The following is a 26,186-nucleotide window of genomic DNA, read 5'->3' on the forward strand; positions in this document are numbered from 1 at the left end:
TGGCGTATGGCTGACCCTCCCGAATGAGTCCCTCGAACCATAATGTTAATGCAGTTGTGCGAAGGTAGAGCAACGTCTCGCTGGAAGAAAATCTAAGTGTCTGCTTCAGCCACACACAACCATATCGATGAGTCTCAGAAATACAGTGTTAGATGATGGAGCCAGACACACAGGAATTCATGCTGTGCATGACTCCTTTGCAAGGAGGAACAAAAGCAGGTCAAACGAACCGACGGGGTGAGGCTGGGAGAGAGGGGATGCTTACTTAGAACGGGGCAGAGGGTGTAATGATTAGAAGTGGGCACTGGGGGCTTCTGAGGGTTGGGTAATACTCTGTGTGTTGGTTACATGGGTGTGTTCCGTTCTTGAAATTCACTGAATTGTACACTTGTGTGTACGTCACAAAAAGTTTCATAGAAAAGCTTAAAAAGTATTCAGTTTTTTTACTTTGAACCCAGTTCCCTCTCCAAAAGCATTCCCCCTTGTTAAAAAAGCTACATTTATTTAGCTTTTTGTAATAAAATATATATATATATAAATTATATAAATATTATATTTATAAATATAAATTTATATAAATATAAATAAATATGAACATATAGATAAATATAAATATATATAAATAGATAAATATAAAACCCTAACTGTAACCCTAACCCTACCAAACATCTATCAGAAAACCTCTCTCAGACAAATGCCTTAGGCTTGATTCTACCTGGAATTCCGAGAGCTGACTTAGAAGATTTACTGTACAAGTATCTCATTTTAGTTCTGGAAAGAGTATCAGAGCAGTTTGTTTCTAAAACGGACATCGGAGTTCACCTAGCCTCAGACTCTCATTCTAGAGAGGTCGAAAGAGGCCCAACATACTCCAAGGGATGAGTCCAGGTCATTTGGCTCTTTGGCAGGACTCTACTCTTTCTACCAAGCCACAATGCTGGCCTCCTGAGAATTTATCTCTTTGGAAGCAAATTGTTTTGAGTTCATGAGGTGAAACGAATCGACAAACTCAAAACGCTACTATAGCATTTTCAAAATTTCTGCAAACTCATTTGAGCTTTGCCAACTCCTAGGGTAGGGCCTAAGCAGTGTATAAGATACGGTCAAAGTTAAATCAGTCATGGTACACAGTGACCAGTTAATACGCGCTGTGGCTTGGGCCTCTGATCACAATAAACCATGCCTTTTCACTGAAGAGAGCTTGTACTCAACTACCAGATGACGGCAGGAAAGGGCAAAATGAAGGGTGATTCCAATAACCATCTTGAAAAGCGAATATGGATCAGGAAGAACTCACTGCAGACCTGGCACTACTGAAAAGACTGCTTTCCATTGTCAAGCCTGGAATATATTTCCTCAAGGCTTAATATATATTTCCAAGAGCAGAAGTCTTACGGTAGTTAAAATAGTGCTGCTCCTACTGCCTCTGCATAAACTAGAGAACATCCTGCGAGGTCATGAGGTCCCTGGGATCACTGATCAAAGAGGGAAACCTGTGGATTTTGAAACCCTTATTCATTACACGTAAAAGCAATTTTCATCTTTTTCAGCCGGACCTTTTCTTCACCTTCTGGTCCAAGCTGGGTTAGTCCAATGCTATCTAGGTCATCAACAAAGATGACTTGAATATAGAGACAACCTAAATGTCCATCGACAGAGGAGTGGATCAAGAAGATGTGGTACAGAGACACAATGGAATATTACTCAGCCATTAAAAAGAACAAAATACCAGCATTTTTTGCAACATGGATGGACCTAGAAACTATCATGCTAAGTGAAGTCAGTCAGACAATGAGACACCAACATGAAATGCTTTCACTGACACGTGCAATCTGAAAAAAGGACAGACTGAACTTCTTTGCAGAACAGATACCGACTCACAGACTTTGAAAAACTTACGGTTTCCAAGAGACAGTTTGGCGGGGGGTGGGGGTGGAGGGATGCGCTGGGGGTGTGTGGTGGAAATACCATAAAACTGGATTGTGATGATCATTGTACAACTATAAATGTAATAAATTCATTGAGTAATAAAAAAAAAGATGACTTGAATAGTCATTGGTTCTCAGTAAAATTTCAAGGTGCTAAGGACAGTTGGCGAGATAGCAGCAATTGCCAAGAAAACTATTTGCTAGCATTTAAACAGCAAAATCTAGCCCTTGACACTAGACAACCACTCATTAAAGGTTATCCCAGATTCATCTTTTATGGTGAATGTACACTCTTATGTAAATGGCAACCTCTAGGGTTGGGTAGTAGATAAGCTCCATGACTGGATGCTATGGCCCTGCTTGTACCACTCCAAGAAATTGTTCTACATCTCTTCGATTGCCTGAAATAGCATAAGCATCATATTTTTAAAAACATAGCCCATCAGTGCAAACTTGAATGGCAACAAATGAGAGTAAATCTATCCTTACCTAGATATAGAATAAAGAGTAAGGTTGAAAAGGAGGGAAATAAAATAAAAATAAAAATAAAAATAAAAATAAAAAATAAAAGCACAATGAAATACCATAAAAAAAAAAGAAAGAAAGAAAAGGAGGGAAACGGCACTGTAAAACAGTCTGGGTGAGGTTCAGTCTCTGTTTCTGCAGGTTAACTGGTGGAATCTGATGATACCGTGGCTGCTGTAATGTGTGCAATGATCAGTATTTTTCACCTGAATAACAAGAGGTTCCCTAAGTCTTCTAGAAAACATTATGCCTTTGAGATATTTACACTGCCTTTGAGTCATAAGTGTTGGCTAACAAGACTAGCACAGAGGGAAATTACAAAGGGAGGTACTAGAGAGGTTCCCAGTGCAGAGAAAGCAAGAACCGAAAGGTGAAAAAGCAACTGACCAGGATCATTCAACTGTGAAAGAAGTCAGAGAATCTCAGTGCTGGTTTTCTTTAGAATGCCTGGTTATGTTTAACTTACTTTTTTTTTTTTTTTTAAAAAAGGAGTTCCTGTTGTGGCGCAGAGGAAATGCATTCGACTAGGAACCGTGAGGTTGCAAGCTCAATCCCTGGCCTCGCTCAGCAGGTTAAGGATCCCTCATTGATGTGGCTGTGGTGTAGGCCGGCAGCTGTAGCTCTGATTGGACCCCTAGCCTGGGAACCTCCATATGCCGCAGGTGTGGCCCTAAAAGGACAAAAGACAAAGAAAGAAAGAAAGAAACAAACAAACAAAGAAAGAAACAAAGAAACAAAGAAAGAAACAAAGAAAGAATCAGGCAACTGTCTGTAAAAGTGTAATTAAATTTTAATTTGAACTCTTCTAAAAGAACCTGATACAGCAAATATGTCCAAAAAATTTTTTTCATCAGTGTTCCAGGCATATGCTGAAGATAATTAGAAACCATGAATAGGACATCTGCTGTGGTGCAGTGCAGCTGCTCAGGGAGCTCTGGAGGCATGGGTTCTATCCCAGGCCTTGCACAGTTAAAGGATCTGGCTCTGATTCAATCCCTGGCCAAGAGCTTCCATATGTCATGGGTATGGCCACTTAAAAAAAATTCCAAGAGGAGAGAATGAGGAAGAGTAAATATTTGAAATTTAAATGATGGAATGACCCCAAACGGGTTAAAAAACAAAAGACACTTATCCACAGATCCAAGAAGCCCCAAGAACCTTTACAATAAGTATAAAGAGATCTATACCTAGACACAAAATAGTGAATTTGAAGAAATCCAAAGACACAGAGAAAATATTCAAAGCAGCCAAAGAAAACCAGACAGGTAACTTTCCAAGGAGCATCTATTAGACGGAGAGCTACCTTCTCAGAAGCAATAATGGAAACCAGAAGACCAACAAAAACTGTGATATTGTTCAGTACTTGAAAATCCTCGCTGAAATAAATCCTAAAAGATATATTCAGGCAAAAGATGTAAGAGCTGAGATGCAAAAGGAATGAAGAACAGTGACTGGGTCACCTTGCTGTACAGTAGAAAATTGACAGAACACTGTAAACCAGCTATAGTGGGAAAAATAGAAATCATTAAAAGAAAAAGGAAAAAGAGGGAGTTCCCATCGTGGCGCAGTGGTTAACGAATCCGACTAGGAACCATGAGGTTGCGGGTTCGATCCCTGCCCTTGCTCAGTGGGTTAAGGATCTGGCGTTGCCGTGAGCTGTGGTGTAGGTTGCAGACGCGGCTCGGATCCTGCGTTGCTGTGGTTCTGGCGTAGGCCGGCGGCTACATCTCCGATTAGACCTCCTAGCCTGGGAACCTCCATATGCCGCAGGAAGCGGCCCTAGAAAAGGCAAAAAGACAAAAAAAAAAAAAAGAAAGAAAAAGAAACAAAGAAAAGAAAAAGGAAAAAGAGGAATGAAGAACAAAGAAAGTGGTTAGTATGTAACCAGACCCCCTTCCTAAATTTGTAATATATAGGTCAAGGGTTTGAAAGGAGATCCAGTTTGCCCTTATTCTTCCACTAAGGTTTCATCCCGAAGTACAAGAGGTTTTTGTCCCCTGGATAGGGACCTCTGCCCACAGATCCAAGCCTCCGTCCCTCCTTCAAGCAGCTATCTTTTGGTCATCCCTTAGGTCTAGAGGTATGGATACCTGTAGCATGGCTTGCCCAGGCAAAGAGGTCCTGGAAATAGGCACAGAATGTTTGGATAGGAAATTCCCAACTCCTGGGTTCCCCAGGGTATGATCTAGAAGCAAGGGTTGCAGGAGGAAAGAAGAAGGAGGTTCAAAGTGGGCACGCCTTCTTTGTATCCCAAAGTTCTCATTCTTTGGAGAGGGAAGGGCCAGAGAGGGGACCTCTAAAGCATGAGACACAGGGCAGAGGCCCCAGCTGCCCAGAGCTAAGGGCGGCACTAGAGAGTGGCAAATCCAGGAGAACTTTGCCTATATAAAACATTGATAATATCTTGCAGGGATAAGTGAAGCATGACAATAAAAAGGTGGCAACTACATTTAATCTATCAGAAAATGAAAAAATAAAATTAAAAAATGAAAGTCTTCCGAGGTCCTTGAATTACCCCAGAGGAGGCTCAAGGTATTATCTTCAGACATTGAAAAGTTGAGTAGATGCTGTAATTTCTATCACAACTACTAAAAAAAGAGACGTAGGATATATAATTTCTTAACTGGTGGAGAGGGGAAAATGGTTTTTAGAATATTCATTCTGAAAGAAGGCAAGAAAGGGGAGAAAAAAAAAAGGAATGGTGAGGAAAAATGGAAGATGGTGAGTCTAAACAAATATACAAATCAATGATTCATTAAATATAAATGCACTAAGGGATTCAATTAAAAGGGAAAGATTATCAGACTGAAAATAAACATAAAATCCAACGATGTGCTATTTACAAGGACACAACTAGAACATAATGATACAGAAAGTTTAAAGATAAAAGGATGGAAAAGATATCCAGTGTCAATACTAATTGAAAGAAAATTAATATGTGTATATTAAAATCAGACAAATTATACTTTAAGGCAAAAACCATTACCTATAAATAAAATGGTTCATTCATAAAAGGTTCAGTTCAATAGGAAGATGATGCAAATTTACATATGAATGCAACTAATCAAAATACCCTCAAACTACACAAAGCAGTATTCGTGAAAAAATACAAGGAGAAGTAGAACAAATTCACAATCATATTGAAAGATATTCACACATCTCTTATCAGCAAGGGATAAAATTCAAAGTCACTAAGGATGCCTGAATACTTGAATGACATATTTAACCAACCTGACTTAAAGACCATATGTGAACCTTCCAGGGTCTCTAACCTTTTCAAATGCATATGGAATATTTATGAAAGCCAACCAGGCCATAAAAGAAGTCTCAAAAACTGTTTACAGCTTTAGAAAAAAGAAAAGGAGCACATTTTCTGACCATAATACAATTAAGCTATAATAAAACATTAAGCTGTTATTTACAAACACCTTCTAGGTCAAAGAAGTGGCAACATATATTAGAAAATATCTGACTTGATCAATAATTAAAAGAACATTACAGGGAGTTCCCGTCGTGGCTCAGCAGAAACAAATCCGACTAGGAACCATGAGGTTGCAGGTTTGATCCCTGGCCTTGCTCAGTGGGTTAAGGATCCGGCGTGGCCATGGGCTGTGGTGGAGGTCACAGACCCGGCTCAGGTCTGACGTTGCTGTGGCTGTGGCGTAGGCCAATGGCTACAGCTCTGATTCGACCCCTAGCCTGGGAACCTCCAGATGCCGTGAGTGCAGCCCTAAAAAAAAAAAAGCGCAAAAATAAATGAATAAATAAATAAATAAATAACATAGCAAAACATGGGACAGAGCTAAAGATCTTTAGCATGAAATATCTATCTTAAATGTACATATTAAAAGAAGAGAAAGGCTAAACATTAATGAGTTAATGAGTAAATCTCCTTTTCAAGAAGTCTGAAAAATAACAGCAAAATCAATGCCAAGAAGGAGAATAAAGGAAGTAATAAAAATAAAAGCATAAAATAATGACATAAAAAGAAATAAAGGTTATTAACAAGGCCAAGGCTGTTCTTTGGAAAGACAATTCTGGCAAAATTAAGAGGAGGGGAGCTGAAAGGGAAGAAAAGAGAGAGAGAGAATGTAAGCAAATAACCAATAGAAGAAATTTAAAAAGCAACATAAGGGAAAATGCTATAAACATAACAGATAAAAGCACACTGGGGACAACTTTTCTGAATAATTTTGAAAATCTAGATTACAATGGGCAAATTGCTAGGGGAAAAAATACAATTTACCAAGAAGGAATCAAGAAAAAACAATAAACCTGAATAGATGTATAACTATTAAAGGGTCTCAGAATTTTCCCCACCAAAAAAACTCCAGGCCCAGATGTCTTCACAGGAATTCCAACCTCACAAAAACTCAAAGAACAGAGAAAAAGATCACAGCCTAACTCATTCTTACCAAGCGAGGGGACTCCTGGTGCCAAAACCTGACAAGGAAGTCCTCACATTTTGACTCATTTTATAAAGCAAATGAGACCATTTACAGATTTCTCTGGAACGCTCACAAAACTGTCTAGCAGCAATTTCAAATCCCGTAAATTGGGGTAATCTGAATAAATATAGGACAAAGGGAAGCACTCCAAACTTCAGCAGCAAAAGTTTTTGAAGATAAGGTCACCAAGAACTAAAACCAGCCAGCGATGCTGTACTAGGAGCAACGGCATCCCACAGGCCAAACAAAAACAAAACCCAAAAAACAAAGAAAAAACCCCCCACCACATGTCTGAAGGAGGCCAGAAACTGGGTTAACTGGTAAGTGCTGAATACGAACTCCAAAACGGCAGCTTTGGGGATCATGTGTCACAGCACAAAGTCAAGTCAACGGTGATCTATATGGTATGACGGTAATATGAGGCTTTTACGGCTCTAGAAGCAAATGGAAGGGAAATGATGTGTTTGGTCTTTGCAGTGCAAAATGACTTTCTTAATCAGCATCAAGTGCTTTCTAATGCAGGGGGAAAAAAGACATGTTATTCAATAAAATAAGCGAATCAATCTCAGATGTGTAAGATTAGAACTGAATTGTGCACGTCAAGTAAACAAATATTCACAAAGCCTGCTGAAAACTGTTCTGTGTTCCCACTCCCTCACTCATCTCCAAATTTCTCCACTGCCCTCGATCCTCTTGATTACCCAGGGGTGAACCACCCAAGGCAAAGTGAAAGCCTACTTACTTGCTCTCTGCCCTTACTCTTCAGGCTCCCGCCCCAGTGCTCCCAGTACATACGTTACACACGCACTCACACACAGACCAGCACAGGGTACAAGAGCGCACACGGGAGTCAGGTGCCTGCCTTCGGAGCCAAGCTGCAACCACTTACCGTGTGACCCTGGCCTCGTCCTTAACCTCTCTGGACCGAAATTTTTCATCTGGAAAAAATGGAGCTAATGATAGGACCTCCTTCAGAGGGCTCTAGAGGGATGAAATGAGCTCATGCAATGAAGGTCTTAGGATAGATAAGAAGTGGTAGCTGCTATTATAAGCATGGTTAGAAGACAAGTTTATAGTATACGCTGGCGCTAAGTTTAAATAGTTTTCAGAGTGATTTCTTGCATTCATTCATCTAATTTACAAATATTTATTGAGGCTCTATGACATGCAAGGGATAATGCTAGGGACTCAGGCTACCCCAATAAACAAGACAGATAGCGATCCTGCTCTCAAGAGCTGACAGTCACTATTTAGATTCACCAAATAAATTGTGGCTTGTTTGTGTTTTGTTATGTTTTAACTAAAAGACACTCACTCTTCATAGTCCCTGAGACTCATCGTGGCCTAAAAACAAAGCACAGGGGAGTTCCTGTTGTGGTGCGGCAGAAACAATCTGACTAGGAACCATGAGGTTGCAGGTTCGATCCCTGGCCTTGCTCAGTGGGTTAAGGATCCGGCGTTGCTGTGAGCTGTGGTGTCAGTCGCAGATATGGCTCGGATCCCGCATTACTGTGGCTGTGGTGTAGGTCGGCAGCTGCAGCTCCGATTCGACCCCTAGCCTGGGAACCTCCATATGCCTCGGGTTCGACTCTACAAAAAGCAAAAAAATAAACAAACAAATAAATGTTGCAATTAAAAAAACAAAACAAAACAAAGCACCAGAACACAATATCCTCTCCTACACAGACGTGGCCTTCACCTCACACCAACCCCCCGCAGCAGCCACTCAAACAAGATTTGTTAAATTGATTTGGTCTGGAATCTACTGCCGCACAATAACTCCACCCATGCTTAGAGGAGAGAAATAGGAGGCTTCTGAGAAGCATCCTCGAAGTGGCATCAGCACTGAGGGGCCGGGGCAGGGATGAGGCGGAAGCACATGGCTCGGATCCTCAGGAGATGGTATTTGAGAGAAAGTGAGATCCTGAGGAAAGGGAACCCCGCACCAACAGTCTGTGCCCTTCCTGGCTTCTGTCATCACACCGGGCCAACTTCTGCTTCAAGTCCCAGCGTAGCCATTTACAAGCTGTGTGACTCCGCGGAGGGATTTTAACCTCGCTTCTAACAATAACCTTCTTGGCATTTATTACAACGATGCATATTATTTATCATCTAAATGACAATAGGAGGAGTTCCCGTCGTGGCGCAGTGGTTGACGAATCCGACTAGGAACCATGAGGTTGCGGGTTCGGTCCCTGCCCTTGCTCAGTGGGTTAATGATCCGGCGTTGCCGTGAGCTGTGGTGTAGGTTGCAGACGCGGCTCGGATCCTGCATTTCTGTGGCTCTGGCGTAGGCCGGTGGCTACAGCTCCGATGAGACCCCTAGCCTGGGAACCTCCATATGCCGCGGGAGCAGCCCAAGAAATAGCAAAAAGACAAAAAAAAAAAAAAAAAATGACAATAGGATAATACTAACAAATACTTGCATTGGTTCCAGGACTTTTTATTATTGATCCCAGCGAAATCCCAGAAAGAATCACTATTTATGAGACTTGCAGGAAACAAGCATGTGGCAGTAGTGGCTTCGGCATTTCTACACAGAAGGGAGTCAGGAGCAGAAATCTGGTTGGGAGGAGTCGCTGGCAACTGCGTGACACAGCACTTTAGGGGACAGAGAACACTTCCTGGGTCTACTTCTAAACTTCAGAGCTGGTGGAGCTAGGGAAGCCAGTCCAGGGAGATGGAAAGGGAACAACCGTCCAACAAAATGCCAAAGGGGGTTACGTCAATGATCCTTCTCCCTCCCCAGATCGTACCGCACCATGTAATTTCCAAATCTGTACCCATGACTGAACGTTCCTCAGAAACAACTGGATTACCGAGAAGAAATGGGTCAACAAGAGAGTCCCCAAGGCGAAGAAAACGTCCGAAGAAAAGAAAGCTCCAAGCGGGAGTGAGGAGTGACACACAACCCCCCCAAGAATACGGCGGTTACGAGGATGGGGATTGGACATGAGCAGGTGGTAACTGAAAGAAAAGCAAGAGCGACGAACCCCGAAGCAGTTCGTCATTACTGTAACATTATCACACAGGAACAGGCTCACTCACCTGACCGGAAGTTCGCAAGAAAAGATGGAGCAAGTCGGCCCAAATCTGAAAATGAAAAAAAGAAGAGAAAATCAGATCACGGGAAACTTAGCCTTCTTGGCACCGAGATGCTTAAGCACTAGAGTCAGCACGTTGGCCGAGACCCTAGAGTCCCCTTGCTGTCCCCAAGGCTTGAGCTTGGCGGCAGCTGTACGAAAGAAATGGAGGAAGCAAACCTTGCTCTGAAGGGACTTATTATAAATTGGAAGACAATCCCAAAGGCCGTCTGGGGGCTGACTCTGTTAAGGCCTTAGTAGCAGGTACTCCTGCTCCGCCTCAGGCTTCACTGACCGCATCTCGGGGGGCACAGAACAATAAAGTGATCAGATCTGGGCGGAGGTGGGGGGGTGGCCCTTCTAGAGACCAAGCTTCCTCAGCTATTTCTTCAGTTTTTGTGACTTAACTTCCCTGGAACCTAAACGCCTTTATTTCAAGGGTTGCGTCCCTTAACGTCTCTTGTGCCCCCAAGGCCAATGGCAAAATTCTTTCTCCACGGAAGGGCTTCAATAAATTAACTCTATGCATTGTTCAGTTTGGCTCCGAGTGGACAGGGGTAGTTGGAGGCACTCACAGCGACTGAGAGAGAGAGAGCAGGTGCCCACTGGGGAAAGGAAATCGCGTGCCCGACCAGGACAGGGAACACGGTTAACAACCCAACCTGTTATCTTTCAGAAGAGGCCATCGTGCTTTATTTCAGAACCAAGACATCAGAACAGCTATTAGTCTGGGGATGAACAGTCACTTCACACTTCGATACCTCCTCACGTGAAATACAGTCGTAATTGTTTTTAGATCAGGATTTGTGGAGTTCCCATCATGGCTCAGCAGAGCCAAATCTGACTGGCATCCATGAGGATGCAGGTTCGATCCCCGGCCTCGCTCAGTGGGTTAAGGATCCAGCATTGCCATGAGCTGTGGTGTGTAGGTCGCAGATGCGGCTCGGATCCTGTGTCGCTGTGGCTGTGATGTAGGCCGGCAGCTGGAGCTCCAATTAGACCCCTCGCCTGGGAGCCTCCATATGCTGCAGGAGCAGCCCAAGAAATGACAAGACAAAAAAAAAAAAAAAAAAAAAAAAAAAGATTTGCCAGAGGTAACAACCTATGGGGTGGTCTTGGAACCAAGTGACCTACTCCTGCCTTCAGTCAACAGACGGTTAAGGCAGAAGTTCGATGCTCAAGGAGGATCTGGAATATGAATTCAAAGAGGAAATAAGGAGTCGTGGTGGGTTTATATTGATGATATTCTTTCAGAGGAAAAAAAGAGTAATTCTTAATAAAGCCCATTGTTAGAAAAACTTCATTAAGCAATGTTTAAAGAAGACAAAAGTGAAAGCCAAGCATGTTGTCCTATCCGAGGACGAACAAATTACAAACACATGTACCAACAACTCAACGTGGAATGAGTGTAGGATTAACAACTGAAAAAAATTAAAATAATCAAAGAAACAAATCAGTTGTGACTTGACTATGGAAATGATTTCACTTCATATTTGTGCAAATGACAGTTTTCCACATAGGGGTTTTAATGAAATTTCACAACTCCAGTACAGTGCCTCTTCCAAAACCTTGCTGATAACCACAGTAAAGCATGCTGATTGGTTCCTGGTAACAAAGTTTATTAATAAACACCATGAGGCTCTCTTTGCTCCTTCGGAACACTTTTAGGTAGAAAAAGAGGAAAAGCCTGTGTTTTGTCCACTGGATGAAAACATGAAAAAGCCTAATAATACCCAAAGCTGGAGAGCATGTGGGGAAATGAACTCTTGCACGCACTGCTGGTGGAAATGTAAACTTTGGGAGAATAGGTTTGGCTATGTTTTGAATTTTTTAATGTGCATACCTTTGGATCCAGAAATTCTAACTCTGGAGATGGTCCCCGCAGAAATATTTACACAGATACACAAAAATATACCAACAAATACTGTCATTGCAGCTTTGTGTGAGAGGGGGAAAAAGCCTAAGTGTTCATCAGCAGATGAACAGTTTAAAAAATGAGGGTCCATCCATATTCTAGAATATTATGCAATTCTTAAAACGAGGAAGTTCGTCTACATGTATTGACACAAAAGATAGTCAAGTGAAAGAAAAAATGAAGTTTCCTAACAATGTATGTTCCACGACATGTTAAGAAACAAACAAAGCTTATTTATATGTGACCGGCCTCCGCAGACAGGCGCGTGATGGGGAAAGGACGAAGGCCCGTGGGACACCAGCGTGTATTCATGTATTACTTACATAGTTAGATCCATTTCTTCGAGCAAAGAAAGGCAGAACAGAGGGAGCCTGGGCCAAACCATCCACGTTTTCCAAAAAGAACTCATAAATCAAGCTCAGAGGGGGGCTACCTAGGAGGGAATGCCATCACTGGCTCAGCTGGACACCGTCTCCCCTGGCCCGGCTCTAACACCATGAGAAAAGCCCCACCGAGAGCACAAAGACTTCTCAGAGCCAAGAAAGCAGCTTCCCAGGCTGGGAGCAAAAACTCACTTGAGCAAGTTGTGGGAAAGAATGGCAAAGGCAATGATGTGAAAATGGCTGATGGACTCAGAGGCCTAAACTTGACTAAGGAACTGCACCGCCTTCAACCTCTGGACCCCTCCTTGCTGCCATCACCGCCCCACATCCACTGTCCTGCGTCCCCGTGACACACCAAGCAGGACGCGGGATCTGAGGAGCATCAGCACCAGCAAGCACTCCAGTAACAAACACAGTGGCTGCCAATGTTTGGGCTTCTTACATCATTGAAAGGAAAGGGCAAGTCACAAAAGGAACCCTATCGACTTATGTAAGACATGGCACAGAACAGAGAAGCTTCTCAGAGAAGAAGAGCAAACTCACCAACTGCTAGGATCAACTGAAACCTCCCACAGTTGCAGACTGCCCCAAACTGTGACATCAGGAAAGGCTGGAAAAGCATCCAGCTTCCTCTGTTTACCAAGCTGGCCCAAACCCAGGGTAATACCAGCATAACCAGGAGAAAAAAAAAAAAAGCAAGCCGACTATCCACGTGGTTTGGGGTGGGGGAGAAGGAAAGCATCTCTATATGTACAGGGGGCCCTGCTCCAGTGCCAAGGATGCTCTCAGATAGGCTGCATCCAAGAATTAGAGCTCCTGTGCTCACGGGGTCCTCAGAGGGCCTGGGTGCTGACCACAGGGCCCACACATCCAGGGATAATCCAGCAGCGTGCCACTGCCCTCTTGGGTAATATGATGCTGGTTCAAGGATCAAAACAAAACAAAAACAACAACAAAAAACTTGTGACATGCAGCATCCTGAGGGCTCAGAGCTTCATTTAGAACCTAAGGATTCATCAGCGGCCCAGACCGAGGGGCAGAGAGTGGCTCACAGCTCAATGACACCAACGCTACGGAGGAAAGGCCCAGAGGACAAAGGCCCTGATAAATTGGGTGCAAGCACAGAAATAAGCAGAGACGATTTTCCACACTAGTAAGAAAAGCAAATTACACAGAAAGGATGGCGAAGGTGAGACTTGGGAGCATATACAGGAGAAGGCCAGGGATGTGCAGGCTCTTGGCTGTAGAAGGGTGAGTACTGCCACCGAAGAACAAACAAGAGGGGTTCTCAAACCTTGCAGTGGCCCCATCACTGATCAGACCCCGTCTCATAGGACCTTCACCCACACAAACTGGTTTGTTCAGTTCTAGATGCTACCATTCAAGAGGAGTTGAATTGTGAGATGGCTCTGGAAGACGTTAAAGATAATTCATTCAACAAACCTTGACCAAGGAGCCTCATGTGTGCCAGAGAACATGGCCACCCTGTTCGGATGTGCAGGTCGCACCCTGCGCAAGGGCACCTGGCTGAGAGAACCATTAGGACCTGAATCCAGAGTGCCAAGCTTTCTGGAAGTGCCCTATGAATTGGCTGCAGGCTCTGTCACAGGCATAGTGAGAGCTCCAAAAAAGGGAACCGAACCTAGCGGAGGGAAACAAATTTAAAAGAACGTCTGCATTTTTTTTTTTTTTTTTTTTTTTTTTTTTTTGCCATTTCTTGGGCTGCTCCCACGGCATATGGAGGTTCCCAGGCTAGGGGCTGAATTGGAGCTGTAGCTGCCAGCCTGTGCCAGAGCCACAGCAACGCGGGATCCGAGCCGCGTCTGTGACCTACACTACAGCTCACGGCAACGCCGAATCGTTAACCCACTGAGCAAGGGCAGAGACCGAACCCACAACCTCATGGTTCCTAGTCGGATTCGTTAACCACTGAGCCACGATGGGAACTCCTGAGAGAGCGTCTTCAAGGAGGTCATGATCATGCTGCATCCTGCAGGATGTGCAACTCCCTGGACGTGGAGAAGCGGGAACGGGCATTCTGAAGAGAGGAAAGTGCCTAAACCAAGACCCAGAGCCAAAGACCGGCACGGAATGCCCAGGGCTTCGCCTCACTCGGATGCTGCTGAAGCATAAAAAGCAGAGAGCAGCCACAAGGGACCTGGAGGGATGGAGCCAGAAAACCCATAGAATGTAGTAAAAATATAATCTGTGACTAGACTGGGAAAAAGCCACACTGCCTGTCCGGGTGGAGGTTACAATCGATTACAAATCACATCCATGATGTATCCGAGGCCCTGAGAGAAAACGGCAGCAAAGCGGTCTGCATCTCTGATCTGGTCTGCGGCGGGCCGAAGATGATGTCCAAAAGGTAGCTTCACCCATAGCCCAAGGGATTTAAGAGGAAGAATGTTCGGGAACTGGGCATCGTTATGTTGTAGACGTGACTAAGAGAGCTTGTGGAATTACTTTCTGAAACATCTAAAAGGATGACCTCTTAGTCACTCTGGTGAGGCTGCGTCTGAGGTGGAATGAACCAGACCAGGAAAAGGAGCTGGTGGACCACTTAGAACCGTTGGTCCGATGCTAGTTTTCTGCTTTCTTTTCTCTCCTCCCCCTCTCTCCACGCTTCCCATCCTCTCATCCCTCCTACTCTCCATCATCCCACCGTTTCCCTCTTTGTCTTCCCTCCCCTTTCCCAGCGCGAGGTCTTGCCAGATGGATCCCAGGGGCTAGAATGCTGCTGGGGACCTGGGCCCAGAGCTGGAGAAGAGGATATTAAAGAGCACGCGCGTGCGCGTGCGCACAGGGGGAAAGCCCCGCCCTGGAATGACTCCCTGATCGGCAACCACAGGCCGCCACCCAATATGGCAGAACTCAAGCTATTTCTAAACTCGGGGCCTGCCTGGAGTTCTTGTCATGGCTCAGTGGTTAACGAATCCAACCAGGAACTATGAGGTTGAGGGTTCGATCCCTGGCCTTGCTCAGTGGGTTAAGGATCCAGTGTGGCCGCCACCCAATATGGCAGAACTGAAGCTATTTCCAAACTCAGGGCCTGCATTTCCTTGGGGTGTCAACAATTACCACCTTAGGAGTGAATCTGTATGTAAGGCTATGCCAACGAATTCTTTCTCAGAGCATTCATTTACCATTACACACACACACACACATCTAACTCGATTTTCTTAAACGACAGTTTTCCATTAAGCTGCATTCACACAAAGTTAACTAGAGGTAAACTTTCTTCTTTCTGTAGGCAAACATTTCACCGGGAAAATTGAATTTAGATAATTACTGCCATCTTAAATCAATCCCAACTGCCAAACCTGATGTTTTCTTGTTAACTCTTCTCATTCCACGGAGTAGCAACAAATGCTGGGCCTTTTCCTCTACTCAAACTATGTCTTGATACTGTGTTTTCAATAATGAAATAAAATATGATGAAACGATACACAGATGAGGAAAGACAACATGGGTCCCACCAAGTAACTAAGAACGCCACCACGCCTGTTTTTCCTTTGTTCGGTGTTTGTTGCACATTTGACATTTGGGCTAGAAATTAAGGCTGGTGCTTTAAAATTGTTCTGTTTCCAAATACATCTGCCACTTGAGATGTATTAAGTACTTAACTGCTCCTTAGTCCAGTTCCAGGGAGTAAAAGATGAGGAAACTGTTGCCCATAAACTTTTTACTGCTCCCTCTGGAATTGAGTAAGAAGTTACATTATTATCCAGTCCTCCTTGACAGATAAACCATGGACTATGGGAACTTGGTGATTTAAAGCATCATGTTTTAATGAAAGGTGAAGGCCTCAAACTCAACCTCTCTACTGCTGCGTCTCTGACGACCTTGCCAGCAAAAGAAAGTTCTAGCCCTTCCCTTCTGCAGTAGACTGCAACCCTGGCCATAAATACGCTCAATGACATTATGCCTGTCCTTCTGCAAGGTGACTGCGGCTCCTCCTAACAAAAGGTGAGGTCTCTTTCTCCAGCCCTTAACTATAGGCTGGACCTGCCACCTGCTTTGCCCACTGGGACACTGGCATATGTGATGTGAGCAGAAACTTGAAAAGGGCTTGAACAGGGCAGTTTGCTCTTCCTCGCTGCTCTCAGAGCCTCGAGCCACCATGTGAGCACACAAACAAGCCTGAGCGAGGCTGCCGGACAGCGAAAGGCATGGGCCTGGTCACCACCGTCACGCCAACCCTCCGAGCAGACTCATCGAGCCGACTAGCAGGGGACGGCGGGGGCATGAGTGAGCAAACTGAGACCTGCAGGGCCATCCAGCTAAGCTGAGCCCACACTGTCAACTCCAGAACTGGGAACGAATGAAACGGCTGTGGCTTTATCGAAACCACTAAATTTGGCGGTGTTTTGCTGCACAGAGCAAGCTAACTTGTGTATCTTCGTCTTTCTTTCCATCCTCCTCATTCCTCCTCTTCCTCTCCGAGCTGTCTCTCCTCCCTTTCATCATTCCCCTGCGCTTCTTGCTCTCTTCTTTGCCTTCTGCAAGTACTACAAGTACCCATCGGAGGGCCCACTGGGTACAAAAGACACCGGCCTGGGCTAGTTCTCATTTCAAGTCGGCCTCATTTCCTTCCCGTCCACTCCCTCTGCAGCCCGCGTGGGCAGATGCTACACACCTCGCATGATCTCTGGGACTCCCTCACCCAGTGATGCCGCAGCACGTTTCTGGGCACTGACAGGCAAGAGCGTGGACTCCTGGCAGAGTCTGTAGCTCATCTCTGGGCATTTGCTGGTGACAATCTCCCCGGAGAGTCATTTGCTGCAGTGACCTGTTGAGTAGAGTACTGAGGCGTTCTAGCCCCCTGCTCCCCTCGACCCGATACTCCCTGGAGCCAGAAGGGAAGTACAATAAGAAAGCTGGCCTTTCGGAGTTCCCTTCGTGGCACAGCGGAAACGAATCCGACTAGGAACCCTGAGGTGGCGGGTTCGATCCCTGGCCCCGCTCAGCAGGTGAAGGATCCGGCGTTGCCATGAGCTGCGGTGTAGACCGGCAGCTGTAGCTCTGATTCGACCCCTAGCCTGGAACCTCTGCATGCCGCGGGTGCGGCCTTACCAAAAAGGACAAAAGACAAAAAAACAAACAAACAAGAAAGCTGGCCTTTCAAGCCTGACACGCAAGGGTTAAGGGCCATAGCCCAAGACCCCTTCCCTCACCTGGCTGCCCAGCCTAAGTGAGCAGAAGATGTATTTATAACCCCAAGAAACAACACACGGCAGCGATCGGCAAAGCGCTTAGGGCTCCATTTGTTTCCTACACGATCCATAGGATCATCTTGCTAATGACATCGAACCTCTCAGGACAACTCAGAAGCCAGAAGAAGGTCACTGCTTAGAACGCTTTGCTTGCCTCGTCCACATTTAGAGTCCGTACTTTATTCCCACTCTAACTTATTTTTTTCCCCTGCATGATGTTTTTTCAGGCTTTTTAAAAGCTTACTTTTCCCTGGTGTCCTGGAACCTGCCATTTGTTTGTGGTTACGACATGAGTGTTTAGAAAGGGCAAATTAGATGTCAGCGGTGGATAAATGTTCCCTTCTTTTTTTAACATGATGTTTTAAATGGAACTCTTTTCTCCCTGGGATTCCCTGGAGCAGTTCGCTTCTTCCCTAGGGGCACGTGTGAATGTATTTGGAAACCGACCACCAGACTGTCAGGTGGACAGAGATTTTAATGGTTTCCATCAATAAGAGTAAATCGGAAGCATACTCTCTGGAACACATTACTCATTTTTCGTCATTTCTCAATGCCATCTTCCAGAAGAGCAGAGGAAGACGTTAGAATCTTCCAATATCTCCCTTCCCATGTCCCCAAACTGTCTATAGAACCGCCTCCCTGTTGAAAGAGAATCACTTGTCCTCTTTCTCATCTGTTCTTAATAGCAGTAACCCCTTCCATCTGCGCCGTGATTTATGGTAGACAAGAGGCTTTGCGTACATTGTCCTGCTTGACCCACAAATGTTTACAAAGAAGGTACCAGGAACATTCCCACCCTCATGCTAAGCACTGAGGATACACTAGAAAGTAAAATGACTCCTGCCTTCAGGGAGCTTATAGAGGGGAAACGAAGATAGGACCCAAAAATGAACACCAAGAAATACAAGACAGCAACCGTGATAAGTGCCACGAAGGAAAGCCTATGGCCCTCCGGGTGAAGACAGTGGAATCTGACCCAGGTGGTCAGAAAGTGGACTACCACTTCCCTGTGGAAGTGAGGCTGAAACCTGAAAGCATGAAGAATTAACCCAGCAAAGAGGCGGGGAGGAGTTCCCGTCGTGGCGCAGTGGTTAACGAATCCGACTAGGAACCATGAGGTTGCGGGTTCGGTCCCTGCCCTTGCTCAGTGGGTTAACGGTCCGGCGTTGCCGTGAGCTGTGGTGTAGGTTGCAGACGCGGCTCGGATCCTGCGTTGCTGTGGCTCTGGCGTAGGCCGGTGGCTACAGCTCCGATTCGACCCCTAGCCTGGGAACCTCCATATGCCGCAGGAGCGGTCCAAGAAATAGCAACAACAACAACAAAAGACAAAAGACAAAAAGACAAAAAAAAAAAAAAAAGAGGCGGGGAAAAACCATACCAAGTAGAAACAGTACATGCAAAGGCACTGTGGCAGGAGGGAGTATGGCCCATGTAAGGAACTGAAAAAAGGCCAGAATGGGCAGGACGCAGAGGGGCAAGTGGAACCCTGACGGATGAGGCTGGAGGAGCAGACAATGCTCAGCTCACACTGGGGCTTGGTGGCCAGCGTGAGGATCTGTGCCTTGTTCTGAGAGCAACAGAAAGTCACTGAAGGATTTTTAAACAGAGAGTGATGTGTTCACATTTTGACAAGATTGTTCTGGCTGTTGAGTGGAAAATGGACTAGAGGGGGACAGGGTACACATGAAATTCCGGTTTGGGGTTTCTGATCTCCATTCCATATTGTTCTGAAGTTCTCAGCAATTCGGTAAAATGAAAATCCAAACTAAGGGTTATAATCAAGGAAAGGGAAGCTATAGATTTATGTCATCTACACAGACATACATGTAAATCTAATGAAACATAATGGGAATGGAGGAAGATTCAGAACAATTAAACACAGAGTTTCTCTTGCGGTTCAGCAGATTAAGGACCTGACATGGTCTCTGAGAGAAAGCAGGTACCATCCCTGGCATGACTGAGTAGGTTAAGGATCCAGCATGGCCACAAGCTGTGGTGTGGGTCACAGATGAGGCTCCGATCCAGTGTTGCTGTGGCTGTGATGTAGGCCTCAGCTGCAACTCGGATTTGACCCCTAGCCTGGGAACTTCCAAATTCCACAAGTGTGGCCATAAAAAGAAAAAAAAAATTATACACATCAGTTTTCCCTTTACACCAGGGCCAGCAGATTTATGCTATAAATGGTCAAATAGTAAATATTTCCAGTTTTGAAGGCTGTAAGACCTCTGCTGCAACACAGTGACAAAACATAAATGAATGGGCATGGCCGTGTGCCAAGACAATTTTATTTACCAAAACAAGTGGCCAGGGGATGGGGCACGTGGGCAGCAGTTTGCCCTGCTCTATACCAGCAAGGAAGTGATTCCAGTTTTTTTTTTTTTTGGCCGCACCCATGGCACGTGGAAGTTCCTGAGCCAGGGATCAAACCTGCACCGCAGCAGTGACCCCACCAGATCTTTAACCACCAGACCAACAGGGAACTCCAGCGATGCTAGTATTCGAGGTGAGAAAGGATAATGTGAATGAAGATGGCAGTGGTGGTGATGAGAGAGACATATTTGAGAAGTATTTGAGAAGACTCTCGGGTCTGGATTGGCTACTAAGGGTGAGAGGGTGGCAGGCACTACCTAGATTTCAGCTGAGGCAAGTAAGGCTCAGAGCCAGTAAGTGGCTGGGTGAGAACCGGAACCCAGCTCATCTGACTTCTCCAGACCTGGTCCAGCGTACCTTCCCACCACGGCCACCGCTCCTCTGGCGGCTCCCCACCCCAGTCCCAGCAGTGTCACAGCATCCCACTGTTGCTAGGCTACACGTGTAAGGGACGCCGCCTCAGAATGCTTTTAGGCTTTCCTAGCCGCATGCCATCGCTACAGCGTTAACTTCGATTCCCACGGTTCCCCTCACATCGGTCCCTGAAGGACAACTGGAAGATGAGTCAGGTGTCTGCAATAAACCCAGCAACCCAGACAGTCAAGGCCTAATCTGAGGGCAGGGGGGTGGGGGGGCCACGGGGTGAAGAAACCAGAAGGGGGTGGAGTTAACCAGAGACAAGCCTTAAAAAGATGAGCTTAGAGTCAAGTGTCTGCAGAGGCTGAAGAGAGTCAACGGGCAGGAAGAGGAAGAGCAAGCCCACAGGCCAGGGGCAGATGTGACGGCAAATACTTCCTTGGTGGCAGGGAAAGCACAGAGATGGGTGTGGACTGAGCGGGAAGCCAGGCCTGGAGCTCTGAGGGGCAGCTGCATGATTCCTTTTCGGCTTCCAGCCTCACCACCCCCGAGCCCCCCAGCACCTCCAAATTCTGTCCTTGCACCTGTCCTCAAGGGCTACACAAACCCATCCAGAACCATCACACTCCAGGAGGTGTGTGTGAGGAGGTGGAGGAGGAATTTCCCGTTGGGCTTGTGTATTAAATTAGAACCTCTAGAGATACTTCCATTTAGGAACCATGCTTGTTCCACGGGGATGACCAAGCACAGATGACAAAGCGGCCTTGTGTGTGTGCCCCTCTCTGCACAAAGAAAAGCAGGTTCAAAGAGAATAGAGAGAGGAAAGGAGATCAAAACCAAGGAGGGGACCTAGAAAAGAGACGACAAGATCATAAAGCCTCCACATTTGTGCTATCGAATATCAGGTCACGAACATGGCTCTCTGGTGTCCAGAGAGAAAGGGAACCACATTCCATTCGGAACTCTTATCCATGAAGAGGAGAAAACGCGATCCTTTGAGGAAGCAGAGTTTTCCCCTTTTGCAACGAGTCCTTAATGGAACCTGCTCGGCGCTTGGCCATACTTGCTATGTCCACGTCCTCTCTTCCCAGCCTCTCTGGGGCTGATGTCAATCAGGCCTCTGTGTTACTCTTATCAAGGTCGCCCAGGATGCCCACCTCGCCTAACCCAGCAGTCCCTCTCAGTCCTGGTCATCCTTCTCCTCCTGGACGGGGGATCAGTATCATCAGTCTCGGCTCCTGATTAAGACGCTCTTCCAATTGGAGGCCAGCCCAGATGTGCACAGGGAAAGGGGAAAGGGGCGTGTGCTGGGAGGGGCAAGAAGCAGCCTCAGTCAACTCCTCTAAAAAGAGGAGTGTTCTAAAAAGAGCTCTCGTCCCAAGAGCCCTGCTTTGAGGACCCAGAAGGGGGAGTGACAGGTTCTACCTTGTGTGTGTTTGGGAGGGGGAGGACAGAGAGACGGTTCCACATCCGAGGGTCTGAAGGAGAGGACGGGAACCTAAAAAGCCCGAAAACTAGCCTAGAGTAGGATTCCTCTCCTACCCGCAAAGTTTTTAATTGGTGACTAATTGTTTAAAAGATCACCTCTCGGAGTTCCTTGTGGCACAGAGGATTAAGGATCTGCTGGTGTTGCTGCTGCAGCATGGGTTTGATCCCTGGCCCTGGAAGGTCCACATGCCATGGACACAGCCATAAGTAAATAAATAAAAATAAAGAGGCCACTTTAAAAAATAATAACAAAATAAAAGACCACCTCTCGAGGCTCTTTTTTTTTTGGCATCCCATTAAAGAATGCAAATTTTGGAGTTCCCGTTGTGGCTCAGTGGAAAGGAATCTGACTAGTATCCATGAGGATGAGGGTTCGATCCCTGGCCTCACTCAGTGGGTTAAGGATCTGGCGTTACCCTGAGCTGTGGTGTAGGTCTCAGACACGGCTCGGATCCCGCATTGCTGTGGCTGTGGTGCAGGCCGGCAGCTGTAGCTCCAATTTGACCCCTAGCCTGGGAATTTCCACAGGCTGTGGGTGCAGCTCTAAAAAGAAAAAAAAAAAAAAAAAAGGCAACTTGCAATGACTATGGTCGTTAACAAATGAGTGTGACTCCATTGATCAGGTCAGCTTTGCCGGGGAGTAGGGATCAGGCAGGCTTGGCTGAAACGACTGCGGAGAGCCCGGTGGGGTCAGGCACCGACAACACCGAGCACAGAGATGGGAGCCTGCTATTAGCTCAGTGAGAGCAACGGGAAAAGAGGCGGAAGAGGCTCCCAAGAAGGGGTTTGCCTACACTATACGTTTAGGTTTGCTGGGCTGGTCCTTAGAAACCAGAAGTCAGGAGTTCCCGTCGTGGCGCAGTGGTTAACGAATCTGACTAGGAGCCATGAGGTTGCGGGTTCAGTCCCTGCCCTTGCTCAGTGGGTTAACGATCCGGCGTGGCCGTGAGCTGTGGTGTAGGTTGCAGACATGGCTCAGATCCCGCGTTGCTGTGGCTCTGGTGTAGGCCGGTGGCTACAGCTCCGATTCGACCCCTAGCCTGGGAACCTCCATATGCCGCGGGAGCGGCCCAAGAAATAGCAAAAAGACAAAAAAAAAAAGAAACCAGAAGTCAATGCCACTCCAAGCAGCAACCCTACATCCAGGAAAATCTCCAGGTTGCTGCCTGGTCTTAGCCTCATTTGTTTCCTCTGGCGTCAGGATGTTCTGGGAGAGCATTGACACTGCCTGCCCCTTTTGTTTACATTGCCTTCAAGTGACTCTACTTGCTCCACCGGAAGTGGAATTATTTTTTCAGACTGGATGGTGTAAGGTAGGGTGGGGAAAGCCTCCAATGGTGGAAACTCCTCTCTCACCGGGGAATTTGGCTATGACACCGAGCCCTGGCCTCACACCAGAGCAGGCATCTGTTTTTTTCTTTTTTTAGTACTCTCCTCTTTGACCCACCCAGGGCTGCGATTTGTCAGCGTGTTTTTTCCAAGCGACCTGGCAAACAACAACGTGACAGGTTCAATGGTTTTCACTGACAGCCCCAGTGGAGTCCTCCTCCGAAAAGTGCAAAACTGGACACACAAACAGCCCATAAAACTCCTACCTCCCACAAGTGTCTGGATGCTGCCTTTCCCCTAATGACCCTCCAGCACTGATGCAGCATGGGTGGCTTCGCAATATCTTTTTAAAATGATTTTTCCAAAACCGAGGTGTTCCAACTGGTGAGAGAGCATTAGATTTTTCCCTTTCAGCAAGAGTCTAACTCCCTGGGGTTTTTTGGAAAACAGGAGCAGACCCCATGAGCAAAGTGACTCCCAAAGCTAATCACCTGCCACCAGCCCCCAAAGTTTCCTTGAACCATGAGGTGCACTGAGCCTACCTGTTATAAATTCTGTAACTCACTTCAATATACTGCAGGGAAAGCCATGTGATATCATGTGTGCACCAGACAGTTTGACCTTGAACTCTGTGAAGGGTCAGCAAACTTGATAGCAAAAAAGTCACAGCTCCTATAAATCCTTCTGCCACCCAGACCTCAAGCAATAGTCCACACTGGCTACTCAGAGAATGGATGTCAAAAACATCCCACTGGTTATACTAGTAACTCAACTAGAATGATGACTAGAACGCTGAGTGAAAAGCAAATATTGTTCCTCTCACCCAAAGTATAACAGTCATACACGTTAGTCTCAGGAATGGATGGAAAAATTTCACAGTTAAAAAAAAGTGCAAGGTGGAGTTCCCGTTGTGGCACAGCGGAAACAAATCCGACTAGGAACCATGAGGTTGTGGGTTCGATCCCTGGCCTCGCTCAGTGGGTTAAGGATCTGGCATTGCCGTGAGCTGTGGTGTAGGTCGCAGACGCGGCTCGGATCCCACGTAGCTGTGGCTCTGGCGTAGGCCGGGGGCTACAGCTCCAATTGGACCCCTGGCCTGGGAACCTCCATATGCCACGGGAGCAGCCCTAAAAAAGGCGAAAATACAAAAGAAAAAGAAAAAAAGATGTAGCGTGCTCATGAGAATAAAAACAAGGAAAAAAATTCATGTTCCAGAAGTATTATAAGCTGCCTTTAGTTTTTCTACATATCTAATAACGTGGCATTTAATAATGTCAAATTACTGACAAAATTGCGAAAGCGTTTTCATATGTAGGATATTGCAAAAGAAAGGGAGGTGGAGGGAGGCAGCAAGCTATTTTTACTGAGTCACGATAAGAATGAATATGGGAGTTCCTGCTGTGGCCCAGGGGGTTAAGATCGGGCACTGTCTCTGTGGTGGTGTGGGTTTGATCCCCGGCCCAGCGCAGCAGCGGGTTAAGGATCCAGCATGTGCTGTAGGTCACAGCTGTTGCTCAGATTTGATCCCTGACCAGGGAACTTCCATACTGACGGGTGAGGCCAAAAACCAAAAACCAAATAAGTAGACATATGTAAGTTTAGCCTACCACTAGCTACAGGTTGAAATCGTCTCTGATATTCAGTGCCTTGCAACTTCAGATCTTTACCTGGGGATAATCATCATATTTATGCCCTAAAATTCCTGTGCAGGAGTAGTGAGCAAACACAGGAAAAGTACTCAGCATAGAGCTTGGCTCCTAGTACCGTGTTTCTCCACCAGAGGTTGTACTGGCGGCAGGCCCACGGCCCTTCCTGCGCTCTTTGCTGCCCAGCCACCTCCCCTGACCCAGGCCCTCGCTGCCCCAGGCTCTCCTCCTCATTCCCACCGGATCACCACTGCGCACACGCCCCCCTCCAGGACCACAGCTAAGAGCCCTCTGGATCCCTGCATGTGAAGGTGCTAACGAGCTTCCTGTCTCAAAAGGCACTGGGGGGCGGGGGGGTGGGGAGTGAGAGGGATCGGGAGCTTGGGGTTAACGGATGCAAACTATTGCTCTTGGCAGGTTTTTATAATGAGATTCTGCTGTGTAGCATCGAGAACTATGTCTAGATACTTACATGGCAACACAACAATGGGAGGAAATAGTATGTACACATGTGTGTGTAACAAGGTTCCCATGCTGTACAGCGGAAAAAAAAAAATTTAAGAATTAAAAAAAAAAAAAAAAAGGCATTGGCATTTGAAACCAAGGAGGAGGGGTGGATGAATGACTGAATGACTTTAATCTTGTCCTTTGTTATGGGGCGGGGGCGCCCTGGGGAGAAGGGGAGGATGGTATTTCCGGGGCCAGGGCCATCACTGAGAGCTTCATTCTCTCGCAGCCCAGGCGCCCAGGTGCCGGCACCCAAGTTGTCCCCACCCTGGCCCCTCCCCCACTCCGCCCCCCGCCAGGCTCAGCAGAGTCCCCATTCGACAGATATTTAGTGAGTAAATACCATGTGCCAGGCACTATACGTTAGGCCTAGGAACACACTGGTGAGCAGGACACATACAGCTGCGCCCTTCTGCAACTGACATGCCGGTGGGGCACTCAGACAAGCAAAAGTGTGAACGGACAAATCCATGAAACCATTACAAGTCTTAAAGAGGGCTGTGGAGCAAGCACATGGGGAGCCGAGTGATAGTCTTAGAGGGGACAGTGACACAGAGAATGTGCAACGGGTTCCCTATTATAAAGAAAGCCAGCAAAGAGAAAGAATCCTTTCCATTAAGACGTTCATGTTGGCACAAGTCAGGCTGACGTGTTGCCAACACGCCAGGAAACCTTAACTCCACGTGGGGGGACTTGCCTTCTCACTCAACTGCTCTGCCAGGTTTTTTTCGTTTAGAGTTAGGACTAGGCTGGACGGGACGAGTGCTTTGCTATTTTCTCTCAGACCGGTTTCCGATAAAAATATGGAGAAGAAAAGCTTCCCTTAAAGGAATCAAAACAATAACATTTAGAGAACATAGCAAATCCACATTTGCTCATAAGCTGTTTAGCTAAAGTCCTATGATTAGACTAGAAGATGCATTCCCTCTAGAACTGGAGTGAAATTGCTTTCTTCTTAATACACCTCAAAATGACAACTCTGGATGGAGGG

The 26,186-nt window shown here is 46.2% G+C and overlaps 1 protein-coding gene across 2 annotated transcripts in view; it reads right to left on the reverse strand.

The window, feature by feature from the left end:
- The window catches only part of ADGRG2 (adhesion G protein-coupled receptor G2), a 148,420-nt gene that overhangs the window by 83,296 nt on the left and 38,938 nt on the right, over positions 1–26,186 (reverse strand). For both annotated transcript variants that reach the window (XM_021080654.1, XM_013985969.2), the window contains exon 2: positions 9,950–9,994. The gene's annotated coding sequence lies outside the window, so the exon portion shown is untranslated. The remainder of the gene's footprint in view (positions 1–9,949; positions 9,995–26,186) is intronic.

The sequence above is a fragment of the Sus scrofa genome, chromosome X (assembly GCF_000003025.6).
Source record: "Sus scrofa isolate TJ Tabasco breed Duroc chromosome X, Sscrofa11.1, whole genome shotgun sequence".
Lineage (NCBI taxonomy): Eukaryota > Metazoa > Chordata > Mammalia > Artiodactyla > Suidae > Sus > Sus scrofa.